Source organism: Felis catus, chromosome A2 (genome assembly GCF_018350175.1).
Source record: "Felis catus isolate Fca126 chromosome A2, F.catus_Fca126_mat1.0, whole genome shotgun sequence".
Classification (NCBI taxonomy): domain Eukaryota; kingdom Metazoa; phylum Chordata; class Mammalia; order Carnivora; family Felidae; genus Felis; species Felis catus.
The window spans coordinates 29,939,108-29,958,444 of record NC_058369.1 but is presented as its reverse complement, the minus strand read 5'-3'; the positions used below and the strand labels follow the sequence as shown (position 1 = coordinate 29,958,444).

The window sequence follows — 19,337 nt, the reverse complement described above, 5'->3', positions numbered from 1 at the left end:
TCTTTTTTTATATATGTAGGTTTTAGATACTAACCCTTTATCTGATATGTCATTTGCAAATATCTTCTCCAATTCCGTTGGTTTCCTTTTAGTTTTTCTGATTGTTTCCGTTGCTGTGCAGAAGCTTTTTATTTTGATGAGGTCCCGATAGTTCATTTTTGCTTTTGTTTCCCTGGCCTCTGGATACGAGTAAGAAGTTGTGGCCAAGGTCAAAGAGGTTTTTGCCTGCTTTCTCCTCTAGGATTTTGATGGCTTTCTGTCTTACATTTAGGTCTTTCATCCATTTTGAGCTTATTTTTGTGTATGGTGTTAGAAAGTGGTCCAGGATCCTTCGTTTGCATGTTGCTGTCCAGTTTCCCCAACACCATTTGCTAAAGAGACTGTCTTTATTCCAGTGGATATTCTTTCCTGCTTTGCCAAAGATTAGTTGGCCATACGTTTGTGGGTGCATTTCTGGGTTGTGTATTCTCCACTGATCTAAGTGTCTGTTTTTGTGCCAGCATCACACTGTCTTGATTACAGCTTTGTAATACATCTTCAAGTCTGTAATTGTGGTGCCTCCAGCTTTTGGTTTTCTTCTTCAGGATTGCTTTGGCTATTCAGGGTCTTTTCTGGTTCTATGGACTCTTTTTTTTTTTAACTTTATTTATTTATTTTTTTTTAATTTTTTTTTCAACGTTTATTTATTTTTGGGACAGAGAGAGACAGAGCATGAACGGGGGAGGGGCAGAGAGAGAGGGAGACACAGAATCGGAAACAGGCTCCAGGCTCTGAGCCATCAGCCCAGAGCCTGACGCGGGGCTCGAACTCACGGACCGCGAGATCGTGACCTGGCTGAAGTCGGACGCTTAACCGACTGTGCCACCCAGGCGCCCCTAACTTTATTTATTTTAAGAGAGAAAGAGTACATGCATGTGTGCGTGCATGCAAGCAGGGTAAGTGTGGAGAGAGAAGGAAGGAGAGAGAATCCTCAGCAAGCTTTGCACTGTTAGTACGAGCCTGATGCATGGCAGTGCATGTGGCTCAATCTCAGGAACCATGAGCTCATGACCTGAGCTGAAATTGAGCTGGATGTTTAACCAACTGAACCACCCAGGTGCCTCCCACAATGGACTGTTTTTTAAAAATGAATCATTTTACAGTTAGTTTATTTGAAACCTAAAACTTTTGTTTATGTGTGTATATATCTGTGATGAAATCAATTTTTAAATGTAGATTCTAATTAAAAACATTGCTGAGGGCATTGACAAGTTTTTGTTGGGGACTCAAGAACAAACATTTCTTCTTGTAGACAGGTAGTTTCTATAGATGCGTGAAGATCCCATAATGTAAAAATTTTAGCCATCAATTGCTCATTTCTTCTAAGCAGAGCTACAGAAATGCTTTGACTTTTTTTTTTATTTTCTCAACTGAAGTTTTATAATTTTCTTACTTTATAAATACACAAGCCATTCATTCAAAAGAGGCTATTGGTTTAACTATTTGTGGTACTTGAATAAGTAGTTTAGACTAGCGGAGATGTAGCCTCAGGTTTAAGAGTCTCTCCCCAAATAATGGATTTAGAACCTTGTTCACCACTGAAAACAAAAACAAAAACCAAAACATTGTGTGGGGCAAGATGGCATGGTCAAATGTTTAGTTATGTGATACAGTTAAACTCCATTTTTCTTCAGGTTGACAAATTAGAGAATAGCATGATATAAAGTTTTCTTAGCAACTGTGTTCTCAAAGGTCCACTGAAACATCTGCTTTCTACCTTCTAGCTACAGGACCTTTGCATACGCTACTTCATTTGTCAAGAAGTAACTTCTTTTTGTGGTTTATGCAACTTTATGCATTGCTGTTTCTCCTGGTTTTTTCTTTTCTTCCTTTCAATTTCAATCCCCCCTTCCCTAGCAAAGCCTTCCCTGGCCCCCTGTTTTTTTAATTTATGTTGATTTATTTATTTTGAGAGAAAATCTCAAGCAGGCTCCAGGCTGTCAGCTCAGAATCCATGAGATCAGGACCTGAGCTAAAACCAAGAGTCAGACGCTTAACCACCTGAGCTACCCACGAGCTCCTCCCCTGACCTTCTTAAGTTATATTCTGCCATAGAAGTTATTAGTGTTGTGATTTCACATTTCTCTCTTGTGGTAATTTACCTAGTATCTCTTTACTTGCCTAGTTTGTAAGCTCCACAAGAGTGGGGAGTATCATTGCTTATCCTTGTAACCTTAGCACCTAAAACACTTGAACTCAGTAGAAATTTGATGATTGGATGACAAGATGACTGAACTGAATGCTTTCACCATAAAGCGGTTAAACATTCAGGCTGAAAATGCTTTTATAATTAAGCATCCTTGTCTTTTTTTTTTCAACTTAGGACTTTTCCTGGAATTTTGAAGTAGTGGGGCATGGGTAATTCATTAGGTGCAAAGCCTGTCTCTGTTGTTTAAGATGTTCCAACTAATATAATGATTTTAGCAGGGCAACTTTTGTAAATTATGAGAGGGACTTTATAGGTAATGACTCTTTTGCAAGGCTATAAAAGAATTGAATGATTTGAGATACATTTAAAAATGTGTAGGGTCCATGAGACTTAGCCTGGCCCACAGGACTGTTCGGGTTGTTCTAGGCAGCCCCTCTAGTCTCAATTTCTGCCACTTCTTGATTCATTCTTAATGCTCCAACAATATAGACCTATTTGTTTTTCAGATAAGCCTATTTCATGATTTCTGGTTATTAGCTCTGTTCCAAACACCAGCCCTAATTTCCTTATACTTTAAAATGCATTTTTCCCAAGGCACCCAAGTGGCTCAGTCAGTTAAACATCCAACTTTAGCTCAGGTCATGATATCACGGTTCGTGGGTTCAAGCCACACATCGGGCTCTGGGCTGACGGTTTGGAGCCTGGAGCCTGCTTCAGATTCTGTGGCTCCCTCTCTCTCTGCCCCTCCCCTGCTCATGCTTTGTCTCTCAAAAATAAATAAACACTAAAAATATTTTCTAAACACATTTTTTCCCATACATTACCTGCGAGCTATTAAAGTGTTACCTATAAAGATAAGGTCCTCTTTGGCAGTTTACTTGTTTCTATGGCCTCCAGCATACACACGCACATTGTCTCCTTGTAAGACCTACAGTAACACCGCATGCTCCTATTTTTAATAGAGATGATACGTTGAATAATTCCGCATATTGCCTTTTTCACTTAAAAGTATGTCTCTGACAGGAGTCCAGAGTATTAAATGTAGATATATCTTATGCCTGTTAACTAGTGTGTACTGTTCCTTTGTATGAACAGATGGTAGACTTTTTATCCATGTCTCTACTGAGGCTATCCGTGTTGCTCCTAATTCTTGTAATACTACAAACCGGGCTTCAGTAAGCTTTCTTCTGTTTGCCTCATTGTCCGGCTGTGTGAATGTTTGCGTAGGATATGAATGGAGATATTGGGTCTTAGGGTGTGTGAATTTGGGGGTTTTATAGATCCTATGAAACTGCCCTGCAGCGTGGCCTGCCCCTGTTGACACCCTCCCAGCAGCAGGCAAGAGGACATTTTCTCCTTAGCTTTACCAACACTGCATGATCTTAACCTTTGTTAATTTTTTCGACCTGATTTCCTGATGCTTGTTATTATTTCCTGATTATTTCTACCTGATTCTGATGAATGTCGTTGAAATTTGACATTATTTCTTCCCTTGAGTGGCTGTTATCATTTTCTTTTCCGTGAATCTGTTGCTTCTGTCTGTCCTCTCTGGTTGCCTCTTGTTCAGGCCCTGGTTCACTGCTGTGTTTTCTTTGCTCTCACTGTTTGGGGCTATTTGCTGGGCTTTCTTTCTGTTTCTGAGCAGGGCTATACAGATATTAACTTCTTTCTTTATTAATTTTTTGTTTGTTTTAGAGAGCATGAGCTGGGGAGAGGGGCAGAGGACAGAGAGAGAGAGAGAATATATATCTTAAGCAGACCCTTCAGGGAGGAGCCCAGCACAGGACTTAATCTCATGACCCTGCCAATATGACCTGAGCCGAAATCAAGAGTCGGACGCTCAACCCACTGAGTCACCGAGGCTCTCTTTTCACTTATTCAAACTACATTCATCAAGTGCCTGGTAGGTGCCAGGTAACGTGATAAGGGCTGATGATGTGGTGACAAGACAGAGTCTCTGCTGTCACAAGGCTTGCGTTTCAGTGGAAGAAATAGACCTAGCAATAAGTGGTACGTAGTACAAAGTCATATACTATGAAGATAATGCAGGTAAGAGGATAGAAATTAGGAGGCATTAGGAAGGGAGTGTATTTTAAAGAAGGTGGTCAGGGAAGGCCTCTACACCGAAGTGAGATGTGAGCAGAGACCTGCATGAAATGAGGATGTGAAAAGCCTTTCAAGGAGATGCTTTAGCGAGTGCAAAAACACCACAGTAACAGGGAGGGATGGAAAGAAAGTTGGTGTGGCTGGAGTTCACAGGTCAAGGGGCAGAGTGCAGGAAATTATGTTGAAAAGGCACCCGGGGGGCGCCTGGGTGGCTCAGTGGGTTAAGCCTCTGACTTCGGCTCAGGTCATGATCTGACAGTTCGTGAGTTCAAGCCCCACATTGGGTTCTCTGCTGTCAGCATGGAGCCCGCTTCAGATCCTCTCTCTCTCTCTCTCTCTCTCTGCCCCTGCCCACCTGCCCCTGACCACCCCGCCCCCCCCCCCCCCCCGGGTTCTGGCTCTCTCTCAAAATAAATAGATTAAATACCAAAAAAGGCAGCCAGAATCCAGATCATGAAAGACTTTGGAGGCCATGATAAAGAATGTTAATTTTATTTCCAGGGTAATGGAAAGCCTTGGAGTTTTGTGGGTGGGAGAGTATCATTTAGATTATTCTGGTTGGTCTCTAGTGAAAAGAATGACAAGTGCGGAAGCTAGAGAATCCTCAAGTAGCTATTGCTCTAGTCCAGGCAAGGGTGTTCAGGCTCATGGTGATTGAGGTGGTGAGGAATAGGTGGGGGATATATTTTGAAGGTGGAGCCAGTATGACTTGTTGGTGGATTATATGTATGGTGGGTAAGGGGGTGGGGGAAGAGTTGGGTGATCTGAAGATTTTGACCTGTGCTATTGGAGAGGTAGTGAGGGCCCTTACAATGGATGGAGTAGACTGGGCAGAATAAGCGTGATGGGGAGAAATCCAGAGTTCCATTTTGGATATTTAAAAAAAAATTTTTTTTTTTCAACGTTTATTTTTGGGACAGAGAGAGACAGAGCATGAACGGGGGAGGGGCAGAGAGAGAGGGAGACACAGAATCGGAAACAGGCTCCAGGCTCTGAGCCATCAGCCCAGAGCCCGATGCGGGGCTCGAACTCCCGGACCGCGAGATCGTGACCTGGCTGAAGTCGGACGCTTAACCGACTGCGCCACCCGGGCGCCCCTCCATTTTGGATATTTAAATTTGAGGTGCTTATTGGATATCCAAGTGTTGAGTGGGCATTCAGCTCACGGGAGAAATCAGAACTGAGAATACGTATTTGGGAATTTTCCCCTTTGGGGGTCATATTCAACACCATGGGCTGCTTGATATCAGTGAGGGAATAGTTGGAGAGAGGAATAAGGTCAAAGACTGAACCGAGGGTCACCCAAAGCTGAGGGTTAAGGGACTTGGAAGAGAGCCAGTAGGCAGGAGTTTTGAGGGCTCTGGAAACCAAATGAAGACTCACTCAAGAGTGAGGGAGTGTGTCAGATGCTCTGGAATGATTGAGGAGGATGTGTATTTAGGACAAACATTGGGCATAGTATGATAGAAGCATTGCTGAGCGCCACTGGAGCAGTCTCAGTGGCGAGAGTTGGAGAGAAAATCTGAGGTGAGAAAATGATCGTGCAAATGAGGGGCATACACTTACATCCTACCGTAGCCAGAGCGCTGTCAGCATTGTCTCTCTGGGATCTTGAAGTTGAAAGTCTCTTGGCTAATTTCTACTCTTCTGTCAAAGATCCTTAAGATGTAGAACTAGTTTCTTTGTCTCTCTCCTAAACTCTCCACACGGCTGCCCACCCTTCCCAGGCTGTGATAGATGGCCTACCTGGGTCTTTCTACTCTGCCTTTTAAATACGTGTTTGTTGGGGCACCTGGGTGGCGCAGTCGGTTAAGCGTCCAACTTCAGCCAGGTCACGATCTCGCGGTCCGTGAGTTCGAGCCCCGCGTCAGGCTCTGGGCCGGTGGCTCAGAGCCTGGAGCCTGTTTCCGATTCTGTGTCTCCCTCTCTCTCTGCCCCTCCCCCGTTCATGCTCTGTCTCTCTCTGTCCCAAAAATAAATAAACATTGAAAAAAAAAATTAAATACGTGTTTGTTTATTTTGAGTGAGAGAGGGCACGGGTGGGGTAGGGGCAGAGAGCGAGAGGGAGAGAGAGAAGCTGTGTGCTCTTTAGAGCCTGACCTGGGGTTTGAACTCAGGAACCATGAGATCATGACCTGAGCCAAAATCAAGAGTAGGACACTTAACCGACTGAGCCACCGACATGCTTCTACTTTATCTGTATATATGGCTGACGGCTCACAGACAAGAGGCTCAGAGGCAGCCACATTGTTGATCTCCATAATTCCTAGCCCGTTCTGAATCTCAGGAGTAAATATTTGTTGAATCGTACTTCACTTCTTTTTTTTTTTTTTTAATTTTTAAATGTTTATTTTTGAGAAAGAGAGTTTAAGTGGGAGAGGGGCAGAGAGAGACTCGGAGACAGAGGATCGAAGCGGGCTCTAGGCTCTGTGCTGTCAGCATAGAACCCAATGTGGGGCTCAAACGCATGAACCATGAGATCATGACCTGAGCTGAAGAGAGACTCTTAACTGACTGAGCCACCCAGGCACCCGTGCACCTTATTTCCGATTCAGTTTTAAACGGGAGAGTGAGATAGAAGGAAGCTTTGCCATAATTAGAGGGGAGTCTGAATTTGAAGGGCATGTAGGGGAGTAAATAAATAAGTTCTATTAGGTGAGCAAAGGACTACATAACTGTGCAGAAACTGCGCCATTTCTCATGATACGGGTATTGCCGATAATGGGCAGAACACTTCAAGGACCTGGTGTATGTATTTTTTAAAAATTTAATTTTGAATGAAGGTTAATACAGAAGTCTGCTCAGACCCTTTTACTAGTGAGTGACAATGATGTGAATTCCATTTTGGAATCAGCCTATTTAGTTTACAAAGTTAAAATATATGTTTTGTGAAAGCAGTGTTTCCTCTCAACCTAATTTTAACTGGTAATTGCTTCTCGATGGTTCCTCTGGAGAACCCGTCGGTGTGGTCCTGGAGACAGGGGAGAAGCAGAGAATAAGAATGCTGAGTCCCCAGGTATAAGAGTTGATCCCCTGGTGTGACTTTGACAGTCACTAATATCATATGCTATGTCATATACTGCTTCCGTTTCACCGTCTATAATTTGATGATTAATAGTATTTGTCTGTATTGTACTTTGCCCATAAGAGATGCTTTGTTATCACCAAGTATTAATCTTGCCTCCAGTGATGAGCAGGGTCCTCTGAGAAAAAAACAAACCGTTGATTTCCATATCCAGCTTCTTTTTATCTTGTACTGTAAGGAAACCAACGCCAAATTATTTCATCCGGCTAGCGGCCTCATGCTGTTGCATCTTTAATAAATGTTCTCATCAAATTTACTTTAATTAAGAATCTGGTCAAAATTCAAGTCCTAGTTTTAATATTCATAAAAAACTATTGAGCATCTGATATCTCCCAGCCATTGTGCTTGGACTTGGGATTAAAAAAAAAAACAACCCACCTTAAAAAATGTTTTTTAATGTTTATTTTTGAGAGAGAGAGTGCAACTGGGGGAGGGGCAGAGAGAGAGGGAGACAGAATCTGAAGCAGGTTCTAGGCTCTGAGCTGTCAGCATGGAGCCAGATGTGAGGCTCGAACTCATGAGCTGTGAGATGATGACCTCAGTAACTGACTGAGCCATCCAGGTGCCCCTAAACACACATCTTAATACAACTCTAAGGACAAAACTGTATTCTACTCTGCTCTTGTAAGCTTTCACCTAACTTTTGAAGTATTCTGTTGGAAGTGAAGTACGGAAAGGTCAATTAACTATGTAACTTAAAAAATTTTCCCCAAATTTGGGGAGCCTTGGTGGCTCAGTCGATTAAGCATCCGATTTCGACTCGGGTCATGATCTTGTGGTCCGTGAGTTTGAGCCCCGTGTTGGGCTCTGTGCTGAAAGCTCAGAGCCTAGACCCCGTTTGGATTCTGTGTCTCCCTCTCTCTCTGTCCCTCCCCCACTAGCACTCTGTCCCTCTCTCTCTTTCTCAAGAGAGAAAATTTCCCCCAAATCCAATAATTATAGTCTTCATTGTTAAACGTGAGACTAGATTTTTTTAAAAGTTTATTTTGAAAGAGCGTGAGAGGGGGAGGAGCAGGGAGAGAAAGAAAGAGGAAGAAAATCCTAAGCAGATTCTGTGCTGCCAGCATGAAGACAGACACAGGGCTTGATCTCATGATCCTGGGATCATGACTTGAGCTGAAAGCAAGAATCAGATGTTTAACCGACTGAGCCACCCAGGCGCCCTGGGAGTGGATTTTTAAAAATGCTTACAAAGTTTATGATTCCGGGAATTACTAGGGCTCTTAGAAATTTTCTAGTTTAGGGGCGCCTGGGTGGCGCAGTCGGTTAAGCGTCCGACTTCAGCCAGGTCACGATCTCGCGGTCCGTGAGTTCGAGCCCCGCGTCGGGCTCTGGGCTGATGGCTCAGAGCCTGGGGCCTGTTTCCGATTCTGTGTCTCCCTCTCTCTCTGCCCCTCCCCCGTTCATGCTCTGTCTCTCTCTGTCCCAAAAATAAATAAACGATGAAAAAAAAAATTAAAAAAAAAAAAAAGAAATCTTCTAGTTTAATGTTGCTTAGTAAAATACAACACAAGTATCATTTGTCGTTTGAATTTTCTAGTAGCTACTTTAGAAAAAGTAGAAACAAATGAAGTTAATTTTAATAATATGTTTAATCCAATACATTTAATCTGATACACTGAAAAGAACATTTCAGTATGTGATCAGTGCACAAATTAAACTTTAAAATCCAGTGTGCATTTTACTGTTACAGCATATATCCATTTGGATGCTAAGTTTTACATGGAAAATACTTTGATCTCTACTTAGATTTCATAAAACTTACTTCAAAGAGTACATCCACATAGCCAGGTTGTTCCAAACATACTTAAAATTTTTCCAGCAATCGAAATTAGATAAAAATTAAGTTTCTCAGTTAAGCTAGCTCCATGCTTTAAGTGCTCAGTAACCACATGAGGCTAGTAGCTGCCATTTTTAGACAGTGCAGATGGAAAACATTTCTATCACCATAAAAACACGAGACAACTTGAACTCACTGAGAAAACGGAGTGGCAGCAGCAGACCAGGGACTAGAACCTTGTTTGTAAGGAGTTTCATAGGCATTAAATCCTCTGCAATACCAACCTTCCAAAGACAGGCGGTCAAATGGATTGGAATACGTGGAGAAGTTTTCTAGGAGGAATGAACCCCCTTGTATATGTTGGGTTGTTACACATGAGATTTAAGTAGCTTACACAGTGGAAGTGCTCCAGTGATGTTTAGTGAAGAATGTGTCAGTTGTGGCAACATATACATCACATAACTTAACCATTTTAATTAACCTTTGTTGAGTGTACATTTCAGTGGCACTAAGCACATCCACATTGTTGTAAAACCATCATCACCATCCATCTCTGGAATTGACGTATCTTCCCAAACTGAAAACTCTGTGCTCATTAAACTCGAACTCCCCGGCTCCTGGCCACCACCATTCTACTGTATGTCTCTATGAATTTTGTTACGTCATATAAGCGGAATCATACAGTATTTGTCCTTGTCTCTCTGGCTTAATTGAATTAGCATAATGTCTTCAAGGTTCACCCATGTTGAGGCATGTGTCAGTTTCCTTTTTAAGGCTAGATAATATTTCATTGTATGTGTACACCACATTGTTTATTGAAATTGACATAAACATTGTGTAAGTTTTATGTGTATAACATGTTGATTTGATACATTTATATAGTCGAGTATGATTACCACCCTGCTTGAGCTAATACCTCTATCACCTCACATAATTATCATTGCCTTTTAATGTGAGAACCTTTAAGATATTGTCTCTTAGCAGTTTTGAAGCATATAATACGATGTTGTTGACAGTAATCACTGTGCTGTGCATTAGATCCTCAGAACTTCCTTCCCTTTCATTTTCAAGTTTTCAGTCTTTAATAATATCTTCCCACCATTCTCCTTCCTGCACCTCAAGACCTGGTAACTACCATTCCACTGTTTCTGTGAGTTTGGCTTTAAAAAAATTTTTTTTTCAACGTTTATTTATTTTGGGAAAGAGAGATACACAGCATGAACGGGGGAGGGGCAGAGAGAGAGGGAGACACAGAATCGGAAACAGGCTCCAGGCTCCGAGCCATCAGCCCAGAGCCCGACGCGGGGCTCGAACTCACAGACCGCGAGATCGTGACCTGGCTGAAGTCAGACGCTTAACCGACTGTGCCACCCAGGCGCCCCTTGGCTTTTTTAGATTCTACACAGAAGTGATACCATACAATATTTACCTTGGGCTTCTCTCACTAAGCATAATGCCCTCAAGGTCTATCCATGTTGTCACAGATAGCAGGGTATCTTTTTTTTTTAGGGGTGAATAATTAATTAATTGTGTGTATGAATACATTCACATGGATATATACATGTGTACACATGCCCACACATGTGTATGTGTATATGTGTATATATAGCATGTATATGTGTATATATGTGTATATGTATGCATACATGTATCTATATACACACGCCACATTTTCTTCATTCATCTGTTGATGGACACTTGGGTTGCTGGAATATCTTGGCTATTGTGAATAATGCTGCAGTGCACATGGGAGTGCAGATATCTTTTTGATAATGGTTTTTTCAGTTATTTTGGGCATATAATCAGAAGTAGGATTTCTTGATAGAAACTCCTTACTGTTTTCCAGTGGCAGAACCACCTTACATTCCCATGAAAAGCGTACAGCGGTTCCCTTTTCTCCACATCCTGTCCAACATTTGCCACTGTTTGTCTCCTTAATGATAGCCTATCAGGCATGAGGTGATATCTCACTATGGGTTTGATTTGCGTTTCCTTTATAACTATTGATGTTAAGCACCTTTTCACGTACCTGTTGGCCACATGGATGTCTTCTCTGAGAAAATGTCTATTCAATTTTTCTGCCCATTTTAGAATCAAATTGCCTTTGTTGGTGGGGTGGTGGTGTCATTGAGTTGTATGAATTTATGTATTTTGGATGTTAACCTTTTTTTTTTTAATTTTTTTTAACGTTTTATTTATTTTTGAGACAGAGAGAGATAGAGCATGACGGGGGAGGGGCAGAGAGAGAGGGAGACACAGAATCGGAAGCAGGCTCCGGGCTCTGAGCCATCAGCCCAGAGCCCGACGCGGGGCTTGAACTCACGGACTGCGAGATTGTGACCTGAGCCGAAGTCGGCCCTTAACCGACTGAGCCACCCAGGCGCCCCGGATGTTAACCTTTTAACCAGTATGTGGTTTGCAAATATTTCCTTCCATTCTATATGTTGCCTTTTTGTTTCATTTGCTGTGCAGAAGCTTTTTAGTTTGGTGTAGTCCCACTTGTTGAGTATTGTATTTCTTTTGCTTTTGGTGTCATATCCGAGGAAAAAAAAAATTGTTGCTGAGACTAATGTCAGGAAGCTTTTTCTCTGTGTTTTTTTCTAGGAGTTTTACTATGTCAGGTCTGATATTTAAGTCTTTAATCCATTTTAAGTAAATTTTTGTGAGTGGTGTAAGATTGGGGTTCAATTTCATTTCTCTGCATATAGTTATTCACTTTTCCTAGCACCATTTGTTGAAGAGACCATCCTTTCCCTCTTGGGTTTTCTTGGCTCCATTGTCAAATGTTAGTTGACCCTAAATTTCGGAGTTTATTTCTGGGATGTCAGTTCTGTTCTATTGGTCCATGTGTCTATTTTTATGCCAATACCATACTGTTTTAATTACATAGGTTTTTTTATCAGGAAGTGTGATACCTCTGGTTTTGTTCTTTCTTAGGATCGTTTGGCTATTCATGGTCTTTTGTGGTTCCATTCAATTTTAGGATTGTTTGTACTTCTCTGAAAAATGTCATTGGAATTTTGATAGAGATTGCTTTGAATCTGTAGATGGCTTTGAGTACTTTGGACATTTTAACAATATTCATTGTTCTAATCCATGAACATGGGATATCTTTCCATTTTTTTGTGTCTTCACTTTCTTCCATCAAAGTCCTGCAGTTTTTAGTGTTAAGATCTTTCACTTTGATCAAATTTATTCCTATTTGCTTATTTTTGATGCTGTTGTGAATGGGAAAATTTTCTTTCTTTTTTTTTAAGATATGTCATTGTGACTATGCAGAAATGCAACGGATTTTTGTATGTTGACTTAATATCCTGCAACGGGTTTTGGTTGAGTCCTTTGGATTTTCTCTATAAGATCTTATCTACAAATAATGACATTTTTACTACTTCTTTTCCAATTTCGCTGCTTTCTATTTCTTTGTCTTGCCTACTTGCTCTAGCTAGGACTTGTGAGAGTGGGCATCCTTGTCTTGTTCCTGCTTTTAGAGGAAAAACTTTTAATCTTATCAAATATGATGTTCGTTGTGGGTTTGTCATATATGGCCTTATTATGTCAAAGTATGTTTTTCTATACTTGGTTTGTTAAGGATTTTTATCATGAAAGGATGTTTTATTTGTAAAAAGCTTTTTTCTGCATCTAGTGAGGTGATAATATGGTTTATCTTTCATTCTATTAATGTGTATTACATTTATTGATTTGTGTGTATTGAATCATCTTTTCATCCCAGAATAAATCCTTCTTGTTCATGGTGTATGATAATTTTAATATGTTGCTGAATTTGGTTTGCTAATATTTTGTTGAGAATTTTTGCATCTATATTCATCAGGGATAGTGGTCTATAGTTTTCTTGTATATCTTTATCTGGCTTTGATATCAGGGTAATGCTGGCCCTGTAAAATAAATTTGGGAGAGTTCCCTTCTCTTAGACATTTGGGAAGAGTTTGAGAATGATTGATGTTAGTCTTTAATGTGTGATAGAATTCACCAGTGAATACATTTTAGAATAAGGATTTAAATTCCTTAATGATTACTGATTAAGATTTTCTATTTCTTTGTGATTCAGTCTTGGTAGGTTGTATGTTTCTAGGAATTTATCCATTTCTTTTAGGTTATCCGATTTGTTGGCATAGAATTGCTCATAGTAATGTCTTATGAACCTGTGTATGTCTGTAGTATTAGTTGAGTTGTAGTGTCTCCTCTTTAATTTCTGACTGAGTTTTTTTTCTTCATCTAGCCAAAATTTTGTTAATTTATCTTTCAGAAAAAAAAAAACCCAAAACAAAAAACAGGTCTTATTTTCATTGATCTTTTCTATTGTTTGGTCTCTATTTCTGCTCTGATCTTTGTTATTTCCTTCCTTCTGCTAACTTTGGGCTTAGTTTGTTCTCTTTCTAGTTCTTGAGGTTAGATGGTTTACTTGAGATCTCTATATTAACATACTCATTTATCACTATAGCCCTCTAAGAATTGCTATTGCAGCATCCTATAGGTCTGGCTGTATTGTATATTTGTTTTTATTGTTTTGAGATGTTTTTATGTTTCCCCTTTGATTTCTTCTTTGGCACACAGATTGTCCAGGAGTGTGTTGTTTAGTTTACAGGTGATCATAAAATTTCCAGCTTTCCTTTTGTTGATTTCCAGTTTTGTCCCATTGTGGTCAGAAAAGATACTTGATATGATTTCCATCTTCTTAAATTTGTTATGACTTGTTTTGTGGCCTATCAAATGATCTATCCTGGAGAATGTCTAGTGTGCACTTGAGGAGAATGTGTATTCTGCTGCCCTTGGGTTTAATGTTCTATAAATGTCTGTTAGCCCCATTTGGTCTGATGAAGGATTCATGTCCAGTGTTGTCTTGTTGATTTTCTGTCTTGATGATCTATCCATTGGTGGAAGTGGGTGTTGAAATTCCTACTATTATTGCTGTCTGTTTCTCTCTTCAGATTGGTTAGAATATACTTAATATATTTAGGTGCTGTGATGTTGGGTGTATATATATTTAGGATATATTTTTTTGATGAATTGACCCCTTTATTATATAATGACTTTTTTGTCTCTTGGTACTATTTTTGGATTCAAGTCTGTTTTGTTTGATGGAAGGATAGATCCTCCCCTTCCTTTGTATGCCATATTTTGTTTATTCAATCAGTGGTGGACATTTGGATTCTTTCCACTTTTTGGCTATTGTGAATAATGCTGCTGTGAATATTGATGTAACAAATTATGTGTTGAAGTAGTGAGGATTTTTTTTTCATTCTTTATTGCAAATCTATCTATTAAGCTTACACAGTATCCAAATTAGTGGCAGTGAAAAATGTTGCTTCATTGGAAAACCTACCTCAAGATTTTTGAATGGGGGGACAAAGTCTTCTAGTCCTATTTTCTAAGAAACTATGAAATGTGCTTTGTTTTCTTGTTTTGAGCAGATATTTTAGATGTTCATACTGTATTAGACCTTATTACCATCTAATATATTAGGTATTTTTCAAGTTTAAAAAAAAATCTTATAATTATTTCACTTATTCATTTATTCTTACTATTTTTTAAATGTTTATTTATTTTTGAGACAGAGACAGAGCACGAGTAGGAGAGAGGCAGAGAGAGAGGATGACACAGAATCTGAAATAGGCTCGAGGCTCTGAGCTGTCAGCACAGAGCCTGACATGGGGCTCGAACCCATGAGCCACGGGATCATGACCTGAGCTGAAGTCTGATGCTTAACCGACTGAGCTACCTAGTTGCCCCATATTTTATCTTATTTAAAGTAGGCTCCATGCCTAGTGTGGGGCCTGAACTCATGACCCTGAAATCAAGAGTAGCAAACTCCACCAACTGAGTCAGCCAGGTACCTGTTTGTGTTTTTTAATCACTACCTTCAATCCTCTTCACCCAGTGCCCCTCCAGAATGTAAATTATATAAGGACATGGATTTAGAGGGCAGTTTTGTGTTCTGTATTTTTGGTGCTTAGAGCTGTGCCTGCTACACGATGGGCAGTCAGAAAGATCTGTTGGAATGAATGAATGAATGAATGATGCTTAAATGTTACCCAGCTTTGTTTTCCTATGTATCATTTTCAAAGGCTCTGTATTTAGCTTCTTTTGAACATCTTGGTATTAATGGTTTTCCTGAGGAAGAGCGTCCAATACAAAATGTCTATTTTATAGATCTTATAAATGGAGAATAAGACATGAAAAATGATTATGTTGCATTGGGAAAGGAAAGAAGATAGAGATGGATTAGACAAAGATACACTTGGAATTTTGTCCGTCTCTAATTTGACTGAATTGTCCCCAAAGCGGTAACATGTAAAACATCAGAGACACTCATACATTGATAACCCAGACTTATTGGGGGGGGGGGGGGAGGTCAAATTATGTATTTAGTTTAAAAAAAATTTTTTTTAACATTTATTTATTTTTGGCCTTGGGTCCACGAACCATGAGATCATGACCTGAGCTGAAGTCGGACGCTTAACCAACTGAGCCACCCAGGGGCCCCTTAGTTTTTCTAACAGTGGAGGTTAAATGATCCAGCTGTCATCAAAAATACAGAAACAGGGGTGCCTGGGTGGCTCAGTTGTTTAAGCGTCCGACTTTGGCTCAGGTCATGATCTTGAGAGTTCAAGCCCTGTGTCGGGCTCTGTGTTGACAGCGCGGAGCCTGGTGCCTGCTTTGGATTCTGTGTCTCCCCTTCTCTCTGCCCCTCCCCACTCGTGTGTGTGTGTGTGTGTGTGTGTGTGTGTGTGCGCGCGCGTGCACACTCTCGCTCTCTCAAAAATAAAAACATTAAAAAAGGAATAAAAATTTTAAAAATACAAACTAAATCATCTTTCTAAAATAAGAACACTCCATTGTTTCCTCTTAATGCCAGTATATATTGATTTGTACTGGTCAATCTAGATACTGCTCTAGCCGAGTCTCAGTCTCTCTTTGAGACACCAGTTAGAGTTTTTAAAATGGCAGGAACTCTGAAACATTAACTGTGAAGGTAGGGAACCCGGTCCTTTTTCTCTTGTAGGCAAGGAAACTCGACTCTGAGAGGTAAGATGATGTCCGGAAGTGTTTTTTTTGCCTCTGTCTTTGTTTGAGTCATTTTCCTTGTCTTGGATTTTAGTAAGGATATAATCTCAGTTCCAGTTAGAAAAGGAGATCACAATGCCAGCCGTCAAATCCACATATCAATCCTCTCCTTAATTGCTGAAGTTTGACACGTCTCTGTGTTTGTCCCAGAAAACTCTAAATGTTCTTGTATTAGCCATAGGGAATTAAATTTCCTATGTAGACAAATTAACTTCTAAATTATAAGATAAACAAATAAAACACAAGAAGTGGGCGTACTTCTTGCTTCAACTTAAAGCTTTCTCAAAGTAATTTCTCTTTGCCTTCTCCGTATTTTCCACAGATTGATCTCTCTCCCTCCCTCCCTCCCTCCTTCCCTCCTTCCCTCTTTTCCTTCCTTCCTCTGTTGGAACTCACTATATACTTCATACCTTCTCTGATGAGTCAATTTTTAGTCAGAAACTTAAAAAAAGGCATCTTAGCATCCTAATCAAAGTAGAAGAGGTCAACTAGACTGTTAAAATGGAGAGTTTTTTTTTAAGCCATGTAGCTATAATGTTTGGACAATTCTTGAAACGGGGAGGGTGGTAACTCTAGATTTAAAACTTTATTTTTTTTAAAAAAAAGACTTTAAACCAATTCACCTTTGTTTATTTAATAAAGACTAACAGAATAAGGAAGGAAAAGAATACATTTTGTGGATAAGCCAAGTTCGTGGCCTTGTGCATTTAATTTTATACTCTAAAACCTACCTGACGGGGTTTAAAGCTTCCTACCTTACTCTTGTGATTGCAGACCCTGGCTTTTCATAGACTCCCTGCCCCCTGGCCTGTCTCCAGTTATTGTAGAAGTGAGAAAATCACCAACTCACTTTAATTCTGGTTCAAAAATAAGTATGTCCACATATCCATTGTATTTTTTTTTTTTTTTGATGGAAAAGGGATTGGAACAGACAAGACCAAATTGTGAAAAAAGTGAGATTATTATAGTCCTTCAAGTTTTCAGCCGACATGTGAAAGCACCTTGGACGTAACACACAGGAAAAACTGTCCATTTGACCTCCCTTACATTGGCACTGCTCCTGCTGCCCCCTCGCCCCCCTTCCCGGGAAAGACCAGATGTCTGGTTTCTAGAGTGTTGGGCTTTTCCTTAGTCAAGTTTATTTTACCAAGCGTGGAGAAAAACTGCAGCTCTTGCTGACCTTAGTATTTTATAGTTTAATAAATTCATCTACTAAAAGTCTTCCAGCATAAAATGAGTCTGAGTATTTATGCACCTCTGTGTTTGCAACAATCCAAGCAAGGCTGTGCGAAGAAAATCTTGAAATGACCTTTATTTTGAAAATCCCATTATTGTAAACAGACAAAAACCAAAATCCAAACCCCCAAATACCGAATTCATGTTTTTCATGAATAGTAGGTATGATGGAGTGAACGGGAAGGACGCTGAATCATAGCAGTGGTAGGGGGCAGGGGGAGTATGAGTAGATGACCTGTTTCCTGGTCTGATTCCTAGTGATAGCAAATACAAAATACACGTTAGATACGGTATTTCTTCCCTCCTTACAGAAGACGGTACTTGGAAATTCCTATGTAAAGCTAATTTGCCATGAGGAATATAAAGCCCTTTAATGGGGTATCTAGGTCCCTATGGATATATTTTTTTTAAACATACACCATGTGGTGCAATCTGTTACAGTCTACAAGGAGAGAAGGGGAGGGAGTTCTGTGGGGGCCAGGAATAAAGTCATCTCTGGGAGTTTTTGAGGTATTCTCTAGTAACAGGGCAAATGATACAGCTAAAGCCTAGAAATGACATCCATCCCGCTTCCCTAAGTGGTAACCCAGGGTATATTAAATATATGCTCTTTTTAGAAACTATTTAGCAAGTCAGTCAACTTAGGGGAGGAAAAAAACAACCTTTTCTGACATGGTTAAATTGCTATTCATTTTGTATTTTAATCGAACCTACTGGTGATTTAATTTACAGAACTCAAAGGAAGTGTGCACTCAAATATTTGAGGATGTTAACGTATCAACCACTGTTTAATTTTGGAATGTGCTTACTTGCTTGACACAATATTTTACTATCTCAACAAATGTTTAGCCTTTTTTTTCACTTGACTAAAGAGATATAAGTTTCACATCGCTTCATTCACCTTCTTATGTGCATATGCTGGGAAAGATTGGATGTTAAAAAAAAAAAAAAACTTCCTCATGTTCCTTTCTACTACATCTAAATCTGTTTACCAATTCAAAGCTGCTAAAAAGCCGTGCATTCTCCTGCTAAATCAACTGGATGGCTAGAAACCAAACTGTGATGTAACAGGGAAAAAAAAAAATTATCAATTTATTTTCATGTCAGAACATTCTTGAGAAGGTATAAATTGTTCTGGTCTCTATGCCAGTTTTCTTTTTTCTTCCTTTCTCTGTCTTCCTTTTTTAAAAAGGCTTTCAGCTTTTAAGCGGATACTTTTTATAGTTATATAACAGTTCTAATATTTTGTGACATTTTGTATTGTGACACTATAGATGAAATTGTCATCGGACTGACACTCTGTGCTGTTTATTCCTTAATTACAACTGTTAACACTGTAGAGAAGTATGTTAATCTGCCAGCGCATATTATGAAAACAACGTTATTGTTACCCACACCAACCACCCACTCAACAGGATATTTCCAAGATGGTAGTTTAAAGGAACTTATCAGCACAATGGACGTTTCAATATAGTGTTGTTGTTTTTTTTTGTTTTTTTTTTTTTAGCTTATCCTATTTTCTTTTAAAAACACAAACCAGTTTGAAATTTAAATGCTTGAATGGCAATGAACGTATAGACTCCCCTTGCTAGCAGGAGCTGCCTCTATAATTAGAAAAACAAATTTTCTTGAGTGTTCAAGCAGTGGAAGAGTGAGGAACCTCAAAGCTTTCTGACAGTTTCAGAAATAATGAAAATAGAAGGGAGAGGGAAGGGCAAGTTTAAAGATGAGAAGATGAGAGGAGTTATCGACATTCACAGGGTTGGCAGTCCTTAAATAACCAAGTCAAAATCCAATAACCATTCTCAGTTCTAACAGGGGACCTTTTCAGAACCAAGTCTGAGCCTTCCTGAAACTGG

At 39.8% G+C, this 19,337-nt stretch overlaps 1 long non-coding RNA gene across 2 annotated transcripts in view; it reads left to right on the top strand.

Moving 5' to 3' along the window:
* LOC111559430 overlaps positions 1–19,337 on the top strand; it is a 103,829-nt gene that overhangs the window by 12,202 nt on the left and 72,290 nt on the right. The window lies entirely within an intron of this gene.